Genomic DNA, 23,390 nt, shown 5'->3' with positions numbered 1-23,390 from the left:
GTTTAATAAAATTAAAATTAGGTGCAAGACTGAGAATTGGTCTGTTTACTTATCGTGATGTCTGATGCAGAGTTAAGTACGCAAGGCCTAATTACAATGGATAACGCATCACACTGCCCCAGCAGACCCTGTCAAAGTATTAAATGGGAGAAGCCGGTCTGTGGTGGGCAGAAGCTGTTTTTCTTCAGCAGATGGGAAATTGTTTGCATGCCAAGTTGTGCCACTAATTAATTATTAATTGGAAGAAAATGCAGGAACTGTAACTTCATTATTGCAAAGTTGAGATTGTAAATTATTCATTTTCTTCAGATTGTCACTTTAGATGAACAGTAGAACACGAGAGCAGAAGGGCAAGTCCCTGTTGTTTTGCTCCGGCAGGAGAGAAGCGCTGGGTTAGGGTTTGATTCAAAGCTTTTTGCAGTCCAGTTGATTGTAACTTGGAGAATGCTGGAAAAGAGATGTTGGAGGATAACCACATTCTCATCTCACGATATTGAGCTGAATCTTCCTGAAGGTGGACATCTTGCAGCGTACCCCATTATTTAGACCCCCCTTCACCCCGCACTGTTCAGCTCAAATTTAGGATTATAACTTGCTGTGACTATAAGCTGATACTTTTTTTTCTTCATGTTTTCACGGGAGGTGGGCATCACTGGCAGAAGGTGGGCATGTGTTGCCCATCCCAAATTACCCTTGCAACTGATTGACTTGCTAGTCCGTTTCAGAGGGCAGTTTGGAACCAACCACGTTACTGTGGATCTGGAGTCACATCTAGGCTAGGCCAGGTAAGGATGCCAGAGGAGGTTTTATCACAATCGATGATGAGAGCTGTCTTACTGAGGCTAGCTTTATATCCCAGATTCAGTAATTGAATTTAAATTCCATCATATCCCCAGGGCCTCCGGATTACTAGTCCAGTGATATTACCACTACGCCACCATCTCCCCTTGAGAATGACATGGTGAGGACAATGGGCTTCTAGAAATATAGTCCATGGCCAGACCAATAATGTATTCTCTATATTTTCAATCGATGGCATCAAGGGGCGAGACTTTGGCGTTGAGATAGATGATCAGCAAGGTTCATAATAAATGGCAGGATCAAGCTCGAAGGGTTGGGTTACCTCCTCCAGTTCCTATTTTTTCCATGTAACCAATGAGATTTTAGGGTTGAGAAAGGAACAGAGGAACAATGGCGAACCAGAGTCAAATCGGGTATAGAGAGAGGGAAAGAAAGATTGAACAGAGAAAAAATAAAGAGATAGAAAGAAAATCATTAAAAAAATTACAATTTAACATTTTAAAAATCTCTAGTAATTAATTACTACTTACAGGAACGGGGTTGAACAGTTTAATTGGCTCTCTTTCTGGGCCGGAGAGTTTGATTGACGTTAAAGTGACAATTATTATGTCGTTAAATGGATACATTTGCTGTTCAAGTCCAGCCCTAACTTTCTGTAGTAAGCTTAATATGCAATGCATGTATAAATGCCATATATTTTTTAAATAACAGGGAGGCTTCTGCTGAGATCTGTCATGGGAGAGTGATGCCAATATACCAGAAAGTATTACGCATTCATGGTGTAACTCTCCGTCTCCAAACTGCTGGCCGATTTGCAAATTAACGTATGTTGTTAATAGTGTTATCTTTCCACCAAGATCCAGTCCAAAATAAATGAATTCACTGTCGAATAATTTTGAATTGTGTTACCTCCCCATGTTTGATTATTTCAATTCAAAATTAAGCATCAACAAATATGATGAAAACATTGTTAACACAGGGAATCATTGCTAACACATGCAAGCACAGTTAACAAGTGGAAGGTTAATAATGATTATGTGCCCCAACAATAGTGAAATGGCAGTTACAAATGTTGTCAGGACTGGTTACTTAACTTTGCATGCCTACACGTCACCATTCCTTACCCATTAATTCACTGTCAACGCAGAGGATTGGAAAAAAGCACATGCAAACACTTCTTCAGGAAGAAATGGAGCAGCGAATGAACTGTCAAGCAAGGGAACGAACCCATCTGATAGAATGAGCATGTTATTACGGGTGGGCAGCCACCCTTGACTAATTTATTCAATTCCTTTAAGAAAGTGACAGAACCAATACACGGGAGAGAAAAAGTAGATGAAACTTACATGGATTATTAACTTCAGGGCTGCTTATTGGGATCCACACCATGGGGTTGATAGGAATGTATTAAAATGGTCTGGCAAATGGTTAGTCGCAGGCTTGTTCATGGACGGTTATCCATCGTCACAATTGAAATGCCAGAAGGTTTGGTCTGCATGTGATTTTTTTTTTACTCGTTCATGGAATGTGGGAGGCGCTGGCTGGGCCAGCATTTATTGTTAGGCGTTTAGCTGCTGTTGTATAAAGAGTCAAAAGTTCTGCTCCTTTTCACCAACACTTTTATTTCACTTTAACAGACTCTGCACAAAACTTTAACATCACATCACCTGCCACAAAGGCCCCTGCCACAAAGACCCCTTTACATATCAGTGTTAATTATTGGATACTTAACATAAATGAGACAACTAATTGGAACGACTCTTAACATTTATTCCCCATCCCCTGAGGGCATTTAAGAGTCAACCACATTGTTGTGGGTCTGGAGTCAGTCCAGGTAAGGACGGTAGATTTCCTTCCCTAAAGGAAGGAGTTAGTGAACCTGATGGGCGTTTACGACAATCAACAATGGTTTCATGGACATCACTAGACTTTTAATTCCAGATTTTGTTTTTATTGAATTTAAATTTCACCATCTGCCCTGGTGGGATTCAAACCCAGGTCCCCAGAGTATTACCCTCGGATCTGGATTACCAGTCCAGTGACAGTACCACTAAGCCACCGTGTCCCGTATTATTATAAATAGCATAATAACATCTAAATAGTAAAAGGGTAGTAAGAGGAGGGGTGATGTTGATTAGAGACAATAAACGGGGTCTATGACTGATGGAAGGTAGAGGGCATGACCAGGTACGAAATGAATACTTTGAAACTGTCTTTAGCAAGAAAGAAAGTGCTCCCAAGCTCATAATGAAAGATGAAGGTAGCTGTGAAACTGGCTAAAAATTGATGAATAAGAATTAGGGGCAGCACGGTAGCATGGTGGTTAGCATAAATGCTTCACAGCTCCAGGGTCCCAGGTTCGATTCCCGGCTGGGTCACTGTCTGTGCGGAGTCTGCACGTCCTCCCCGTGTGTGCGTGGGTTTCCTCCGGGTGCTCCGGTTTCCTCCCACAGTCCAAAGATGTGCGGGTTAGGTGGATTGGCCATGCTAAATTGCCCGTAGTGTCCTAAAAAGTAAGGTTAAGGGGGGGGGGGGTTGTTGGGTTACAGGTATAGGGTGGATACGTGGGTTTGAGTAGGGTGATCATTGCTCGGCACAACATCGAGGGCTGAAGGGCCTGTTCTGTGCTGTAATGTTCTATGTTCTAATGACTCACTGCAGTTAAAGTTAATGGCTGGAATTCTCCGGCCATGAGATTCATGTTTCCCGCCAACAGCACACCCCCGCCCGCAGGTTTCCCTGCGACATGGGATGGCTTCAGTGGGAAATCCCATTGAGAAGCGGCAGGAAGAGAGAATCCCGCTGCCAGCGAACAGTGCACCACCGAGAAACACTTGGCTGGAGGACCAGAGAATCCAGCACAATAAGCCACTCGGCCCAGACCAGATGCATCTGAGACTATTGAAGGAAGTAGGGAAATTGTAGAGGTACTGGCTGTGATCTTCCAATCCTTAGTAACAGGAATGGAGCCATGGGACTGGAGAATTGCACATTAACACCCCTGTTCAAAAAGGGGGTGAGGATAACCACAGCAACTATGGACCAATCAGTTTGACCTTGGGGAAGCTTTTAGAATTGATAATCCAGAGATAAAATTTACAATCGCGCAGAAAAGAGAGGATTATTTAAGGGGAGCCAGCATGAATTAACTGACTTGATTTAGATTTTTGGTGAGGTAGCATAGACAGTTGTTGAGGATAATGCGGTTGATATGGTGCACATGGACTTCCAAAAAATGTTTCATAAAATGACACATAGAACATACATTGCAGAAGGAGACCATTCAGCCCATTAAGTCTGCACCGACCCACCTTTAAGCCCTTACTTCCACCCCATCCCGTAACCCAATAACCCCTCCTCACCTTTTTGGACACTAAGGGCAATTTAGCATGGCCAGTCCACCTAATCTGCGCATGTTTGGACTGTGGCAGGAAACTGGAGTACCCGGAGGAAACCAATGCAGACACAGGGAGAACGTGCAGACTCTGTACAGACAGTGACCCAGTGGGGAATTGAACCTGGGACTCTGGCACTGTGAAGCCACACTGCTAACCACTGTGCTACCGTGCTGCCCCAACACATAACAGGCTTACCAGCAAAGTTGAAGCCCGTGGAGCAAAGGGGACCCTGGCTGCATGAATGTACAACTGGCTGAGTGACGACTGACAGGAAACCAGGAAACCAAGAATAGAACGAGTGGCGAATAAAAAGAAAATGCTGGAAAAATTCAGCATATCTGATAGCATCTGTGGTGAGGGAAACAGAGTTAACGTTTCGTGTTGATGACTCTCCTTCAGAACTCGACAAAGAGGCATATTTACCTCAATGTTAACTCAGTTGCTCCCTCCTCAGATGCTGCCAGACCCGCTGAGCTTGACCAGCATGTCCTGTTTATGTTTCAGATTTCCAGAATTCGCGGCACTGTTTTTACGTCAGCGTAATGGTGAATGCCATTTTTCCCTGGACAGGAGGAAGGCATATACACAATGCGAGAACCACTTCTTCCCTTGATAAATTTTTGATGACCTAGACTTGCGTGTGCAGGGCGCAATCTCAAAATTTTCAGATTAAAAAAAAAATTGCAAGGATTGTGAACGGTGAGGAGGATAGTGATAAACTTCGAGAGGATACAGGCAGACTGGTAAAATAAGCGGGCAAGTGGCAGATAAAATTTAATGCAGAGAAGCAGGAAGACTGAGAAGAGATAATTTAAAATAAAGAGCAGAGTTCTGAAGTGGTTGCAATAAGAGTAGAGAGACTTGAAGGTACATGTCCATAAATCATTGAAGGTGGAAGGTGCGCATTGAGAAAGTCGTTAAAAAAAACATAGATGATCCTGGGGTTTATAACAGAGAGCAGATAAGTAACAAAGTTACGACGAACCTTTATAAAACTCTTGTTTGAACTCAACTGGAGTTTCTTGTCCAATTCTGGACGTTGGATTTTAGGGAGGCATTAAAGAGGAGGTGGAAAAGATATTTGGGACCAGTTGCAGGGTTGAGGAATTTCAGTTCTGCACATAGACAGGAGATCACTCCCAGATTCTCCAGCGGGAACAGAAGGTTGAGGGGATCTTCATGAAGTTGGGGGTGGGGCGGGGGGTTCAGTTCAAGACAGAGTTTGTAGAGCTAAACTGTTCTCGCTGATTGAATGGCTGAGAACTCAAGTTCACCAATTTAGGGTGACTCGCAAGGGAACTAATGGCAGACTGGTGGAAAATCCTTTCATGCAGCAATCATTTGGAACCTGAAACACTCTCTGAAAACTTGCTGCAATCAGAACTTTTAAAATGATTTTGGACCAGCATCTGAAGAGAAAATGCTTGCAGCTCTACAGTTAAGGGGCAGGGGGATTGGAATTAGCTGAGTTGTTCTTGCAGAGATTCTGTAGACACGAAGGCCGAATGGCTTCATTCCATCCTGTAGGCACTGTATGATTCTGTGAATTTAGAGGAAGAAGTTGACTCCTAAATTTCAAACGATATCTTATCATAGAATTTACAGTGCAGAAGGAGGCCATTCGGCCCATCGAGTCTGCACCGGCTCTTGGAAAGAGCACACTACCCAAGGTCAACACCTCCCCCTATCCCAATAACCCAGTAACCCCACCCAACTCTAAGGGCAATTTTGGACACTAAGGGCAATTTATCATGGCCAATCCACCTAACCTGCACATCTTTGGACTGTGGGAGGAAACCGGAGCACCCGGAGGAAACCCACGCACACATGGGGAGGATGTGCAGACTCCGCACAGACAGTGACCCAAGCCGGAATCGAACCTGGGACCCTGGAGCTGTGAAGCCATTGTGCTATTCACAATGCTACCATGTTGCCCATGTTGCCCCATATCGTATGAGGAGACATGCCAAATGATGAATATCAAAACATCCAAATTCAAAAAGGATCTTGACCAGCTCTTGGCCAGTGAGTGAAAGAAAGTAAAATTATTACAGGGAAGTGTAAATTAAGGCGATCTGGCAGAGGTTTGATTTGATTTATTATTGTCACATGTATTAGTATACAGTGAAAAGTATTGTTTCTTGCATGCTGTACAAACAATGCATACCGCACATAGGGAAGGAAGGAGAGACTGCAGAATATAATGTTACAGTTATAGCAAGGTGTAGAGAAATGATCAACTTAATACGAGGTAGGTCCATTCAAAAGTCTGATGACAGTAGGGAAGAAGCTGTTCTTGAGTCGTTTGGTATGTGACCTCAAACTTTGGTATCTTTTTCCTGACGGAAGAAGGTGGAAGAGAGTTTGTCCTGGGGTGCGCGGGATCCTTAATTATGCTGGCTGTCTTTAATTAATAGAGTAGGTCATTTTGGATTTTGTGCCATTAGCAAATGTACTCGATGTATGGGAGGAGGAGGGAGCTCTTGAGACTTTGGGGGCTAGTCAGTAAAACCTACTCCTAGGTTTTAATAAATTCTAAAATGGTGAAACAAGAAACTTTAATAGGTTTCAAGAAGGAACTGGATAGGTTCTTTTTCACCAAATAGGATTCAGGGTTATCAGGAATGCACCAAAGTAACAGAGTTGCTTGGTGGGCTAGATGTACTGAAAGGCAACTTCCTGTCTGAAACTTATCGCGGGCATGCTGATACTGACCCTATTTGTCCACTGTCATGAGGGAACAGTAAATCAAAAGTGTTGCACGTCTCTCATTGCATTTTCATAGAATCCCTCAGTGCAGAAGGAGGCGATTCGGCCCATCGAGTCTGCACCAGCCCGACCAAGTGCACCCTACCTAGGGCCACTCACTCACCCTATCCCCGTAGCCCCACCTAACCCGCGCATCTTTGGACACTAAGGGGCAATTTAGCATGGCCAATCCACCTAACCTGCACATCTTTGGACTGTGGGAGAAAACCGGAGCACCCGGAGGAAACCCACACAGTCACTGGGGAAATGTGCAAACTCCACACAGTCACCCGAGGCCGGAATTGAACCCGGGTCGCTAGCGCTGTGAGGCAGCAGTGCTAACCACTGTGCCAGCATGCCGCCTCTTGGAGCTAATTAATTTATTCCAAAAATTGCATCAACAGAGTTGCTCAGCAGGGTAGTATTCACTATTAGTTTAGCAATTGAAAATTACTTTTAATTAAAAATGCTTCTTTGTTTTCTTTCCAGAATGTAATGAGCTTATCAGCCTTTTCTCACTCTTTGAATTGGAACAAATTGTTTTGAGTTTGGAGAATTGACACCTCTGCAGGGCAATACTGTAACACCCAAGGGATGGGATTTTGATTTGATTTGATTTATTATTGTCACATGTATTATTATAGTGAAAAGTATTGTTTCTTGCATGCTGTACAAACAATGCATACCTTACAGAGGGAAGGAAGGAGAGACTGCAGAATATAATGTTACAGTTCTTTTTTTTTAATAAACAATTTTATTGAGGTAGTTTTTGGCTTTATAAACAGTTACAGACATCATCAGAAAGAAAGCAAAAAAGGCAAAAATGTGCAAACATCCATGTACTTTCAATACTCCAATCATAACATATTGCACAAGCCCGCTCCTCTCCCACCGGTACTACCCGCCATATTTTCCCTCCTACTCTACTCTTTGGGGCTTTGAGTCCCTCCACGCCAATAGTATTCGTCGCCGGGCTATCAGGGAAGCAAAGGCCAAAACATCGGCCTCTTTCTCCCCCTGGACCCCCGGGTCCTCCGAAACCCCAAAAATTGCCACCCCTGGACTCATCACCACCCTTGTTTTTAGCACCCGGGACATGACCCCCGCAAATTTCTCCCAGTACTCCCTCAGCTTAGGGCATGCCCAAAACATGTGCACGTGATTCGCTGGTCCTCCCGCGCACCTAGCGCATTTGTCTTCTATCCCGAAGAATTTGCTCATCCGAGCCACCGTCATATGGGTCCCGTGAACGACCTTAAATTGAATCAGCCCGAGCCTAGCACATATCGCGGTTGAATTTACCCTACTCAGGGCCTCTGCCCACAGCCCATCCTCCATTTCCCCGCCTAGCTCCTCCTCCCATTTAAGTTTCAGTTCCTCTGTCTGGGACCCTTCCTCCCTCATGAGCACCTTATATATACCCGAGACTCTACCCTCCCCTTCTTCCCTCCTAGAGACTATTCTGTCGAGGATCCCCATTGGCGGGAGGCGCGGGAAAGATGGGACCTGTCTACGAACAAAGTCCCGCAACTGTAGGTATCTAAAATCATTTCCCCTTACCAACCCAAATTTCTCCTCCAAGCTCCTCAAACGCGCAAAGCTCCCTTCCAGGAACATATCACCCACCCTTCCCGCCCTCGCCCGCCGCCATACTCGGAACCCCCCCATCCATACTCCCGGGGGCAAACCGATGGTTGTTGCAGATTGGCGCCCAGACAGACGCCCCCATCTCCCCCACATGCCTCCTCCACTGGCCCCATATCCGCAGGGTCGCCACCACTACCGGGCTGGTGGTGTACTTGGCCGGCGGCAGCGGTAGAGGAGCCGTGACCAGGGCTGCCAAGCTGGAGCCCCTGCACGAAGCCGCCATAATGTTACAGTTCTAGCAAGGTGTAGAGAAAAGATCAACTTAATACGAGGTAGGTCCATTCAAAAGTCTGATGGCAGTAGTGAAGAAGCTGTTCTTGAGTCGGTTGGTACCTGACCTCAAACTTTGGTATCTTTTTCCTGACGGAAGAAGGTGGAAGAGAGTGGGCGCGATTCTCCCAAAACGGGAGAAATCGTAAGGCTGGCATCAAACCTGGGTGGGTTTGACGCCAGCGCGCCCCTTCCCGACCGGGAACCGATTCTGGTCCCCGGTCGGGGCTAGCAGCCCGATGCCGCAAGCTCCGGCATACACGGGCTTAACGAATTTCGTTAAGCCCGCTTGCCCGAGTTAGCGCCGGCTGACGCGTCATATGACGTCAGCCGCGCATGCGCGGATTGGAAGACTCCAACCCGCGCATGCGCGGATGACGTCATCGCGTATTTGCGCGAAACCCGCGCATGCGCGGGCCGGGATGCCCCTCAGCCGCCCCGCGAATGGATACTGCGGGGCGGCGGAAGGACAAATATCGGGCCCGCTGCCCGCGATCGGTGCCCACCGATCGCGGGCCCATGGCACCCTTGGCACGACCGTGGTACTGCCGTGCCAATCGGTGCCATGGTTATAAAAAGCGAGTTGTTCCCGCCGTTTTTACGAACGGCCAGACCAGGTCTGTTTGCCGTTCGTAAAAACAGCGTAAAGGGCTGGGACTTCGGCCCATCGAACAGCTGTGAATCGCTGCCGGCTGTAAAAAAACGGCGGCAGCGATTCGTGTCGGGAGTTGGGCGGGAAAAATGTCGGGAAGGCCCTCCCGCTCTTCTCCGACCCGTCGTGGGGGTCGGAGAATTTCGCCCAGTATGTCTGGGGTGCGTGGGGTCCTTAATTATGCTGGCTGCCTGTCTGAGGCAGCGGGAATTATAGATAGAATCAATGGATGGGAGGTTGGTTTGCGTGATAGACTGGGCTACATTCGCGACCTTTTGTAGTATCCTGCGGTCTTGGCTAGAGCAGGCTCCATACCAGGCTGTGATACAACCAGAAAGAATGCTTTTTGTGGTGCATCTGTAGAAGTTGGTGAGGGTCGTAGCTGACATGCCAAATTTCCTTAGTCTTCTGAGAATGTAGGGTCGTTGGTGGGCTTTCTTAACTATCGTGTCGGCATGGAGGCTCGCTCATGTGGAATTAAATGTCAGCATAGACCATTTGGGCCGAATTACCTGCTTCTGTGCTTTAGGCTCAATGTAAATGGCAGATAATTGTTCAGAGTTTTTCTGAGCTAGAAAACGTCCAACTCTGTAAAAGAGAATGTAGTGAAGGACAGGTCATTAATATTTCACGGTAAAGCTTCAATCTCTCATCTCTTGATTCGGACCAAGCACTGTAATGTCACATGACCATCTTTAAGACCACAGCTGTCTTAATATAGTTGGTGTGTTGTATTACTCTCGGTGTTTTACTTAATAAACATGTTCGGAGTCCAAAGGCTGAATGCAGTGTGACTGACCTCAAAACATTCATACAGATTGAGTTGACAAGTTAAAAGCAGGGAAACATGTGACAATTATGTCGTAACAAAACTCGACGAACAAATTCAACTGGCAACAGGGAAGTGGTGGGCGGAATATTGAAAGAAGGAACCAAATTAAATTATATTAAAACTACAAACCAATACACCATTCCTACATTACAGGCACTGAGCACATGCAGATTTCATCATTTAATTAGTTCACTTAGAGCCACAACCATGTAAGGCCCACGTCGGTACCTTTTTGTCCGACTTATGAAGTTGTATTTGATTGTTATCGGCGTGCTGGTGGTAACCAGTTCTGAAATTGGGTAGACTGCACATTGGAATTGTCCAAACTTAGCATAAAAATATCAACTCTTCTTCCATGTAGAGTTTCAAGGTTTGTGACAAGAATGGCATCGTCGAACGACTGATATTAAGGAGCTAATATCAATCTCAGTGCATACTTGTATATTCTTCCGATTTGAGCAGTTTCGGTGTGTGCGAGGCCAGGGTGCCACACAGGCAAAGCATATTCAATTAAGGGATGGATGTGGCTAGTGTGGATGTTTAATGTATGATAAACACTGGGCTGGATTCTCCGGACCGCCAACCCCATTTTCCTGGCCGGCAAGCCCTCGCGACAGTGGGGTTTTCCTTTCCCATCACCTGCCTCGGGAATTTCCCATTGTGGCCACCCCACGTCGCGGGAAGCCTGCCGGTGTGGGTGCGCTGGCAATGCAATGCCAAATCCCGCCGGCGGAGAATCCAACTCACTCTCTTTGTAATTAACTTCAATGGTAACGGAAAAACCTCAGCACCATTTGCCTAATACAGGGTGACTGCCTCTGACGAGCGTAGTTGGTGTAAGCAACAGGAACTGTACTGTGTTCCCATATAATCGTTGTGATTACATCCAATCATTGCTGAAATGACCATTCATTGTTATCACACCAAAGCACTCCTCATCTATTCCTTCCCAGTGAATATGCGCAATCATTCCTGACCTGTTCAATTACCAAGATGTTCATCCACTGTTTAATAGCAGTTACTGAGATAAATAACGCACGCACGTGACAGGAATGGTCATCAGTTACATTAATTGTATGCGTTAATCCACGGAACCATTATTAATGTTTATCCAATATTTGTATATTTAGTTATTACACCATATGATTGCACAAGATAATATATCTATGCAATCAAAATGAGACGTTTCCGTCAGAGAATTTTACAGGTTCCTGAAGATTATTTGACGTTTATGTTTTGGTGCTCGTCTATGCTCTAGGAGCTCAGATAAACAGCCAGCTGTTCCTGGATACTTGTAAACTCAAGGCAAACATTTGTATAAGAACCAAGTTGGAAATGATAGATATTCTATCAGACAGGTCAAGGATGGTTTGTTTTACAAAAGATACACTTAATGATACATAGAAACACAGAAAATAGAAGCAGGAGGAGACCATTCGGCCCTTTGAGCCTGCTCCGCCATTCATTCTGATCATGACTGATCATCAAGCTCAATACCCTGATTCCCCCTTCCCCACCATATCCCTTGATCCCTTTAGCCCCAAGGGCTACATCTAATTCCTTCTTGAAATTACACAATGTTTTCGCCTCAACTGCCTTTTGTGGTAGTGAATTCCACAGATTCACCACTCTCTGGGTGAAGATATTTCTCCTCACCTCAGTTCTAAAACGTTTACCCCTTATCCTCAAACTATGACCCCTAGTTCTGGACACCCCCACCATTGGGAACATTCTTTCTGAATCTACCCAGTATAATTCAGTTGGAATGTTATAAGTTTCTATGAGATTCCCCTCACTATTCTAAAATCCAATGAATATAATCCTAACCAACTTGGTATCTTCCTACGACAGTCCCGCCATCTCAGGAAACAGCTGGTAACCCTTCGCTGCACTCTCTACATAGCAAGAATATCCTTCCTCAGTTAAGAACATAAGAACTAGGAGCAGGAATAGGCCATCTGGGCCCTCGAACCTGCTCCGCCACTCAATGAGATCATGGCTGATCTTTTGTGGACTCAGCTCTACTTATCCGCCTGCTCACCGTAACCCTTTATTCCTTTATTCTTCAAAAAACGATCTACATCTTGAAAATATTTAATGCAGGAGCCTCAACTGCTTCACTGGGCAGGGAATTCCATAGATTCACAACCTTTTGGGTGAAGATGTTCCTCCTGAGCTCAGTCCTGAATCTACTTCCCCTCGTTTTCAGGCTATGCCCCCTAGTTCTGCTTTCACCCGCCAGTGGAAAATACCTGCCCGCATCTATCCTATTCGCTTCATAATTTTATATGTTTCTATAAGATCCCTCACCCCGCGTCCTTCTAAATTCCAAAGAATTACAGTCCCAGTCTACTCAACCTCCTCGTAATCCAACCCCCTCAATTCTGAGATTAAACTAGTGAATCTCCTCTGCACACCCTCCAGCGCCAGTACGTCCTTTCTCAGGTACGGAGACCTAACCTGAAAACAATACTCCAGGTGTGGCTTCACTAACACCTCATACAATTACAGCATAACCTCCCTAGTCTTAAAGTCCATTCCTCTAGCAATGAAGAACAAAACTCCATTTAGAACATAGAACATAGAACACTACAGCGCAGTACGGGCCCTTCGGCCCTCGATGTTGCCTTCTTAATCACCTGTTGCACCTGTAAACCAACTTTGTGCGACTCATGCACTAGGACACCCAGGTCCCTCTGCACAACAGCATTTTTTAGTATTTTACTTTTGCTGTTATTCCTACCAAAGTAGATGACCTCACATTAGTCAACATTGTATTCCATCTGCCAGACCCTAGCCCATTCACTTAAACTATCCAAATCGCTCTACAGACTTCCAGTATCCTCTGCACTTTTTGCTTTACCATTCGTCTTAGTGTCATCTACAAACTTGGACACATTGCACTTGGCCCCCAACTCCAAATCATCTATGTAAATTGTGAACAATTGTGGGCCCAACACTGATCCCTGAGGGACACCACTAGCTACTGATTGCCAACCAGAGAAACACCCATTAATCCCCACTCTTTGCTTTTAATTATGCAACCAATCCTCTATCCATGCTACTACTTTACCCTTAATGCCATGCATCATTATCTTATGCAGCAACCTCTTGTGTGGCAACTTGTCAAAAGCTTTCTGGAAATCCAAATATACCACATCCATTGGCTCCCTGTTGTCTACCACACTGGTAATGTCCTCAAAGAATTCCACTAAATTAGTTGGGCATGTCCTGTACTTTATGAACCCATGGAACAATTTCCATCCAGATGCCTCGCTATTTCGTCCTTGATGATAGATTCCAGCATCTCCCCTACTACCGAAGATAAGCTAACTGGCCTAAAATTACCCGCTTTCTGCCTACCTTCTTTTTTAAACAGTGCTGTCACGTTTGCTAATTTCCAATCCGCCGGGACCACCCCAGAGTCCAGTGAATTTTGGTAAATTATCACGAGTGCATTTTCAATTTCGCTAGCTATCTCTTTTATCACCCTGGGATGCATTCCATCAGGGCCAGGAGACTTATCTAACTTTAGCCCCATTAGCTTGCCCATCACTACCTCCTTATGATAACAATCGTCTCAAGGTCCTCACCTGTCATAGCCTCATTTCCATCAATCACTGGCATGTTATTTGTGTCTTCCACTGTGAAGACCAACCCAAAAAACCTGTTCAGTTCCTCAGCCATTTCCTCATCTCCCATTATTAAATCTCCCTTCTCATCTTCTAAAGGACCAACATTTACCTTAGCCACTCTTTTTTGTTTTATGTATTTGGAGAAACTTTTACTATCTGTTTTATATTCTGAGCAAGTTTACTCTATCTTACTCTTCCTTATAGCTTTTTTAGTAGCTTTCGGTTGCCCCCTAAAGATTTATCAATCCTCTAGTCTCCCACTATTCTTTGCCACTTTATATGCTTTTTCCTTCAATTTGATACTCTCCCTTATTTCCTTAGATACCCACGGTCGACTTCCCCTCTTTCTACGGTCCTTCCTTTTTGTTGGTATAAACTTTTGCTGAGCACAATGAAAAATTGCTTGGAAGGTTCTCCACTGTTCCTCAACTGTTTCACTATATAGTCTTTGCTCCCAGTCTACCTTAGCCAGATCTTCTCTCAGCTCATTGTAATCTCCTTTGTTTTACCTTCTCACCCTCCATCTGTATTTTAAATTCCACCATACTGTGATCATTCTTTCCGAGAGGATCCCTAATTAGGAGATCATTAATCAATCCTGTCTCATTACACAGGACAAGATCAACGACAGCTTGTTCCCTCATAGATTCCATTACATACAGTTCTAGGAAACTATCACGGATACATTCTATAAACTCCTCCTCAGGGCTGCCTTGACTGACCTGTTAAACTAATTGACATGTAGATTAAAATCCCCCATGATAACTGCTGTACCATTTCTACATGCATCAGTTATTTCTTTGTTTATTGCCCGCTCCACCGTAATGTTATTATTTGGTGGCCTATAGACTACTCCTATTGGTGACTTTTTCGCTTTACTATTCCTGATTTCTACCCAAATGGATTCAACCTTATCCTCCATAACACCGATGTAATCTCTCAATACTGCCCGGATGTCATTCTTAAATAACAGAGTTACACCACCTCCCTTACTATCCACTCTGTCCTTCCGAATAGTATCATACACTTGGAAATTTAGCTCCCCGTTGTGACCATCCATTAACCATGTTTCAGTAATGGCCACTAAATCATAGTCATTCACGATGATTTGTGCCATCAACTCATTTAACTTGTTCCGAATACTATGAGCATTCAGGTAAAATACCCTTATGTTGGCTTTTATACCTCCATTTTGAATCTTAACACCTCTATGCTCTGCTAAATTATTTTTCCTTTTAACGTTTCTCCTAATTTTCCTTATCTTTGAACCCATATCTTCATGTAATAACCTGCTGCTTCGCTTTCCATTTATGTGTTTGCCGTTTTATTCCTTTTAGTATTACTGGGCCTGTTCACTGAGCTCCCCTCAGTCACTGTACCCTGTACTGTGGCCCTTTTTGATTTTTAACTATTGCTTCTCTGCCTTATACTTTCCCCCTTACTGTCCTGTTTTACTTCCCTCCGACTTCCTCCATTGATTCCCACCCCCCTGCCCCATTAGTTTAAATCCTCCCCAACAGCTCTAGCAAACACCCCACTGCCGAGGACAATGGTTCCAGTCCTGCCCAGGTGTAGACCATCCAGTGTGTACTGGCCCCATCTCCCCCAAAACCGGTTCCAATGCCCCAGGAATTTGAAGCCCTCCCTCTTGCGCCATCTCCCAAGCCACGCATTCATCCTATCTATCCTGACATTCCAACTCTGACTAGCTCGTGGCACTGGTAGTAATCCTGAGATCACTACCTTTTAATTTAACTCCTAACTCCCTGAATTCAGCTTGTAGGACCTCATTCCATTTTTTACCTATATTGTTGCTGCCTATATGCACCACAACAGCTGGCTGTTCACACTTCCCCTCCAGAATGCCTCCCTACAGCCTCCCTACAGCCACTCCAACCCTTGCACCAGGGAGGCAATGTACCATCCTGGAGTCTCGATTGCGTCCGGAGAACCACCAGTCTATTCCCCTGACGATTGAATCCCCTCGCGCTATCGCCCTGCCATTCTTCTTCCTGCCCTCCTGTGCAGCAGAGCCAGCCACGGTGCCATGAACCTAGCTGCTGCTGCTTTCCTCCATTGAGTCATCTCCCTCGACATTATCCAAAGCGGTATATCTGTTTTGCAGGGAGATGACCGCAGGGGGCACCTGCACTGCCTTCCTACTCTTTGTTTGTCTTTTGGTCACCCATTTTCTATCTCCCCCAGTAATATTCATCTGCGGTATGAACAACTCAGCGAACATGCTATCCACGATGTTCTCAGCATCGCGGATGCTCCAAAGTGATCCATCCGCAGCTCCAGAGCCGTCAAGCCGCCTAACAGGAGCTGCAGCTGGACACACTTCTTGCATGTGAAGGAGCCAGGGACAGTGGACGTGTTCCTGAATCCCACATCATACAAGAGGAGCATGACACGGGCCTGGGATCTCCTGCCATGTCTTAAACCTTAGGTTAACTGATACAACTACAAGGCCAAAAAACAAATGAAAAACAAACAAAAAATAGACAATGAAAAGATAAACTACTTACCAGTCACCACTACTTACCAGCAGGTCCTGTCTTGGCCAATCTGATCACAGACCTCCTGTGACGTCACTCTTCAGTTTTTCCCCAGTCTAAACCTCAGATTCACCGTTGACTCGCTTACCTTCCCAAGATGCTTTCTGTCCAAAGGCTCACATTTGAAAAGGAAGGCCGTGTCCCTGAGCTATGTTTTTAAGTCCACAAAGGATCAGCCATGGTCTCATTGAATGGCAGAGCACTCGAGGGGCCAGATGGTCTACTCCTGCTCCTAGTTCTTATGATCCTCCCACAAGTCCCGAAAGACGTAAATTGGACATTCTGAATTCTCCCTCTGTGTAGCCAAACAGGCACTGGAGTGTGGCAACTAGGGGCTTTTCACAGTAACTTCATGCAGTTAAGAGTCAACCACATTGCTGTGGGTCTGGAGTCACATGTCGGCCAAACCGGGTAAGAATGGCAGGATGGCAGCATGGGTGACACAGTGGTTAGCACTCCTGCCTTATCGCACCACGGACTCGGGTTCGATTGCAGCCTTGGGTGACTGCGTGGAGTTTGTACATTATCTGCGTGGGTTTCTTCCGGTTTCCGCCCACAGTGCAAAGATGTGCACGTTAGGGTGATTGGCCATGCTACATTGCCCCTTAGTGTGAACAAAGGACAGATGGGATTGGGGTGTGGGCCGACGTAGGGGGCTCTTTCAGAGGGTTGGTGCAGAATCAACGGTCCAGATGGCCTCCTTCCAGACTGTAGGGATTCTATGATTCTATGATTTCCTTCCGAAAGGGAATTGGTGAACCAGATGGATGTTCACAACAATCGGCAATGGTTTCATGGTCATCGTTAGACTTTTAATTCCAGATTTTAATAATTACATTCAAATTTTACCATCTGCTGTGGTGGGATTTGAACCTGGGTCCCCAAAGATGTACCTTGCACTGCTAGACTACTAATCTAGTGACAATACCACCATGCCACCCCCTCCCCTTACAGCAATATCAGAGCTGTCCTTGGATAAGTACATTAAATTCTACAATCATCAGTCATAATAAGTAACTGGGCCAACAATGGATGAACATTAGAAATGATTACATGGATTAACATGTATAATTAATTCCCGCCGCGATCATGAATTATTGAAACGGTGGAAATGTCCCAGGTGTGTTGAAGGTCATTCGGCTTGAATAAGGTGGATCATGCAGTTGAATGGTGACCTGGAGTTTAGTTCAGCAACTTCCAGCAGGGCGCAGTTCAGGAGCGAATGATCTTTGCTGAAGATTTATCTGTTTCTCGTCACCTCCCTCAGACAATGAAAGAATTTCGGGGGAAGTACAGGCCAATGGCACGTTAGCTGCTGGAAGGGTAAATGAGCCTTTTCACTTCCCGTACTTTGATGCCTTCTGGTGTTGAACTGACACATTTTGAGGGAATTTTATTACTAGAATACAATAAAAATCCACCCTGTGGCACAACTGGGGCAGCAGGGTAGCATGGTGGTTAGCATAAATGCTTCACGGCTCCAGGGTCCCAGGTTCGATTCCCGGCTGGGTCACTGTCTGTGTGGAGTCTGCACGTCCTCCCCCTGTGTGCGTGGGTTTCCTCCGGGTGCTCCGGTTTCCTCCCACAGTCCAAAGATGTGCAGGTTAGGTGGATTGGCCATGCTAAATTGCCCGTAGTGTCCTAATAAAAGTAAGGTTAAGGGGGGGGTTGTTGGGTTACGGGTATAGGGTGGATACGTGGGTTTGAGTAGGGTGATCATGGCTTGGCACAACATTGAGGGCCGAAGGGCCTGTTCTGTGCTGTACTGTTCTATGTTCTATTAACTCCTCAGTGTTAGGAGTTTGATCATTTAAAGAAGGAAAACGTGAGAGTTCCTTTTCTGCCACACGAAAAGGCAAAAGGGTGCTGCCGCATTTGGGTGGGATGTGAATGAAGACAGAAAATGTTGGAAATACTGAGCAAACCTGGTCACCTCAGAGTTTAAAAAAAAAATTTAGAGTACCCAATTCATTTTTTCCAATTAAGGGGAAACTTAGCATGACCAATCCACCTATCTTGCACATTTTTGGATTGTGGGGGCGAAACCTACGCAAACACCATAAGACATAGGAGCAGAATTAGGCCACTTGGCCCATTGAGTCTGCTCCGCCATTCAATCATGGTTGATATTTTCCTCATCCCCATTCTCCTGCCTTCTCCCCATAACCCCTGGTCCCCTTAATAATCAAGAACCTAACTATCTCTGTCTTTAAGACACTGAGTGACGTGGCCTCCACAGCCTTCTGCAGCAGAGTTCCACAGATTCACCACCCTCTGGCTGAAGAAATTCCTCCTCATCTCTGTTTTAAAGGATCGTCCCTTTAGTCTGAGATGGTGTCCTCTGGTTCTAGTTTTTCCTACAAGTGAAAACATCCTCCACATCCCACTCTATCCAGGCCTCGCAGTATCTTGTAACATGGGAAGAATGTGCAAACCCCACACGGACAGTGTGCCAGAGCCGGGATTGAACCTGGTCCTTGTAACTGTGAGGCAGCAGTGCTACCCACTGTGCCATCGTGCCACCCATAAGGGGGCAGAACACCCTCCCGTTTGGAGGATCCCAACAAATTATAAACCCCTGCCTGGGAGCAGTTTGGGGAAGAGGGCCCTGAGCGGGGGGGGGGGGGGGGGGGGGGGGGGTGGAGAGTGAGAATTTTGCATTGAGGAGTAGTGGATTAAACCTAGCTGTGCCCTTTCTGTCTGGCTATGTGTGGAGTCCTTACCTTTGGTCACAACAGGATGCTTGGCGTGATGGTTTCATACCTCAGTGATTCGTTCCACCATTTCACTTCATTAGCTCCTTCTCGCTTTGATGCATGTTCATCCACAAAATCCCCACAGCACAGAAAGAGGCTGTTTGGTCCATCAGGTCTGCACCGACCCTCTGGAAGAGCACCCAGGTTGGGCCTGGCGCTTCCCCCGCCCCTCCCGATTCCCGTAACGCCACCCAACCTGCACATTTTTGGGTTGTGGGAGGAAACCGGTAGCACTCGGAGGAAACCCGCACTGACAAGGGAGAACATGCAAACGCCACACTTTTCTTCACATTAGCCCCTGATGACAGGTTCCTTGGGTTATTAAATTTGTTTAAGATGCATGACGGTGGAAACTCTCCCCAGATGTTCCGGCTGTTCACAGGAGAGTCCGCTGATGGTGTCCCTTGGCCACGGGTTTCCCAACGGCGTGGGATGGATATAATGGTAAATCCCATTTACAGCGGCAGGTTGAGACGATCCCGCCGCTGGCCAACATGCGGGAGGACAGAAAATTTCGCCCATTGTCTCAGTCGCTTTATTCTCTCTCTCTAATTCCTCTGTGTACAATGATCCCAGTGCTTTTCCTGCTTTCCCTCATGCTCCTTCCTGCCATTCCTTCCAGATTGGTTCCTCCCATCCCTCGATCCTCAGCAGTGACCGGCATTTGTGCACAGATAGTCAGAATTACAATCAACAGGAGCATTATCAAACAAAATAGCTACCGAGGGGGCTATTATGGTAGATGAGTAAAAGCTTTGTCGAAGAGGTAGATTTAAAGGAGTATCTTAATGGAGGAAATAGAGGGAGAGAAGTGGAGATATGTAGGGAAAACATTCCAGAGCTGTGGGCCTCAGCAGCTGAAGACACAGTTGCCAAAGGTGGTGCATTCAAATTGGAGATGAGCATGAGGCCAAAATCAGCGGAGTGCAGAAATTCGGGAGAGTTATGGGGCCGAAGGAGGTTGCAGAGGGTTGAGGCCATGCAGGGATTTGAGAACGAAGATGAGAATTTTAAAATCACGACACTGTCAAACTGGGAGTCAGTGTAGTTCAGGGAGCACATGGGCGAGGGATGCGCGGGAATTAGTGCGAGTTAGAATACAGGCCGCAGAGTTCTGCATGAACTCGGGTTCGTGATGGGGGGGCCAGCCATGTGTGGATTGGAATGGTCAGTTTTGGAGGCAGTAAAAGCTTGGATAACTACGCCTGCCAGCCCCACGCAGTGGCCAACCCACAGTGGTTGGGGGGGGGGGGGGGGGGGAGAGAGAGAGAGAGAGAGAGAGAGAGAGTGAAAGGGAGTTGTGAAAAATTCTGATCAAATAATCATGAACAGAAAAGAGATTGTGTGAGACAGGCAAGAAAGATGAAAAACAAAGAACAAAGTTAACAAAAAGGCAATGAGGAAGTATTAAGGCAGTTGACATTATAAAGAGAGGGAAAATATGCAGAGTGGCAGCAATTGCAAAGGATTGGCACTAATGCAGATTAATTACTGAGCATCTATGGAAGGCATGTTTATGGGACATAATATGCTGATTAAGGATGCTGCGCAAATTTCATTTCGCATTTTATCATAAAGTATGGCACAATAACTTTGGAATAACCTTGTGTGAAATAAGAATGGTAGAGCTCCGTAATGTACAATAATTATTGCCAGCATTTACCTTGCTGCTTGGCTGGTTTTGTCAAGTATTTATCAATTGTGCCACTTTAATGAGAATCTAAAAGCTATGTTAGTGCTGGACGTGGCCACACCAGAGTAATCATTTCTCCCTATGCTGTTCATGTTGCAGAATTAAACACACTGGAGACAAAAGTATCAGAACAGCAGGGAAATAGTTTACCGACTTTCACAGTTTCAACAAATAGACACATATTGTGCTTGGTTTTATCAACCTACCACCCGCGCATTTAAACATGTTAGCGAGCTATGGGGGTGAAAGTGTCATTCACACCCACCTCAAGCAGAAAATGTCTTTGCATTGCATTGTTACTGTTCCAACTGCCTGAAAGAAAAAAATAGCTCCATTTCCCTGAGAGAAAGATTGTAAAATAGTGACATAAATAGTCTTGATGGGTTTATTTCCAATGGAGAACAGCAGCTGGTGATACATGGATTGGGAGGTATGGATTAACCATGATCCTACGCAGGGTTATCTAACACATGGCCTCCTGAATGGTTCGACACATATTCCAGAGCCCATCCAGGCTCTTGGCACCAGTACAAAATTCATAAAATGTATCCGGATAAAAGGGAGGAATGAGGTGATCAGGCGGCCTGCCCTGAATTCTGCTAACAAGCCGGGGTGGCTTGCTTGTTGAAGGTTAAAGAGAAGCCCAGGTTGTCTTACTGGGAAGAAGATGAAAGATATCCACCCCTGTAAACAATGGGCAGAACAGCTCTGCTGGTGGTGGACAGACTGTAAGGCCAGGATTCTCCGTTCCAGAGTCTATAAGTGCTCCCACCAGCGGTGAATTGGGAGTGGTCCCTGCTAGTGCTAGGGACGCCCCATATGTGCCATTCCATGGCACATGGAAATTTATTCTTGGGAAATGGGGTTTTCAGTGCCGTTCCATGGCACACTGGGATCCATGCTGCAATTGACAGGGGCAGGATCTAAATCTCAGACAGGTCCCACACCTCTGGGGTAAGAGCGCCATTTTAAGGGCACTCCAATCTCCATTAGCTGCAGCTGACCCTTTCCACCCAGAATTGCTTGCAGGGCCTCACTGCACCGTAATCTCAAACAAGGTCCCCCCTTTCAGAAGCCCCCTTCATCCCCCCCCTACAAGGCCCCCATTCATCCCTCCTCTATCTCACCCTCCCCCTTTATTCCCCCACCTTATTCCTCCCCCCCAGGCCCCCATTCAGCCCCCCCCCCCATTCCCCCGCTTCAAGCCCCACCCCTTGGCAATGCCAACCTGGCACCTTGCAGTCTGAGGGTGCTGAGTGGGGTCCTTCCTGGGAGCTGGGGGGTCAGGGGCCTTGTGCTGGGCTAGATGGGCTCAGGTTGGGGGTCTTCACTGGGATGGGGCTCCTTTTGGTTGCTGTTTCTCTAACTGCATGTTTCCTCGGAGTCTGCCTCTTTCTTCTTGAGGAAAGGTGAGCTGTGGAGGCCACCTCTTCACTTTCTATGAAGCACTCGATAACAAAGGGGCAGACTCATAAAAAGAATTGTGGTCAGAGAAGCAGCTACTACCCTGACTTAATGGATCCCTGCAAAGCCGTAAAAATAAACAATCTGATGTATCGCTTTGAAGTTCCACACTGTCAAACACGTTGCTTTCAACAGACAATGGAGTGTGAATTTCAATATAAACAATCCAGTTCAAAGCATTCAGCTTCCTACCCATACACACTGCCTTCAATACAGATGAGCACAGTTACACTTTATATGGGGAAACCTTAACTTTTACATACTGACTAACTGTTTACTGTGTTTAGTAGCTGCAGATGAGGAGAGAAGCCAAAGGAGACCCATCCCAAGGAAAACCCCACAAAACCTGAGCCTTACCGGCTGAGCACAAGCTTCCCTGACTCCCACATTCCAGGAAGGAACACCCTCAGCACAACAATTGTTGGGAGCGTAATTACCACATTGCCACCCCTTGAACTCTAAGCCGCCAGGTCCACGCACCTCAATGCTTGCACTAAATCACGACAGCTCTTACTGGAGGAGATGGAGCATCCCACCTGGCCTGAATCCCGACCTTCGTCTCCAAGTCCAAGGGAGGTGCTGAGAATGTCAGGTTTTAAATGGCTGAATACTCTCAACTGTCTATTATATTCTAAGTTAAAATGAAGTTGGGGGACTAGATACAGATAATTAGCATTTCTATCTTAATTCAAGGCCGAAGTCATTCACATTGCCATGGAGATGGGCTTTCAGATGGGTAGAGTTCAAAAAAAGCAAATGTAGGTTAACATTGCAGCTTTCCCTAAAATATGACGGAACCTCATAGACACAGGCTGTTTGCAAGAATGTCAGAGACAGAAAGAGAGGCAAGAGGTAGCTAACCTCTATTGTTTACCACACAGACTCAGGATGGAGGCGTGTGTTTGGATTAAAGAGACCAAGTTTGCGAGGGTTTAA

General features: G+C 45.9%; 1 protein-coding gene across 5 annotated transcripts in view; it reads left to right on the top strand.

Annotated features, from left to right (window-relative positions):
• dpp6a (dipeptidyl-peptidase 6a) overlaps window positions 1–23,390 on the top strand; it is a 1,618,183-nt gene that overhangs the window by 656,874 nt on the left and 937,919 nt on the right. The window lies entirely within an intron of this gene.

The sequence above is a fragment of the Scyliorhinus canicula genome, chromosome 5 (assembly GCF_902713615.1).
Source record: "Scyliorhinus canicula chromosome 5, sScyCan1.1, whole genome shotgun sequence".
NCBI classification, from domain to species: domain Eukaryota; kingdom Metazoa; phylum Chordata; class Chondrichthyes; order Carcharhiniformes; family Scyliorhinidae; genus Scyliorhinus; species Scyliorhinus canicula.
This window is presented reverse-complemented; position numbering and strand designations above follow the sequence as displayed.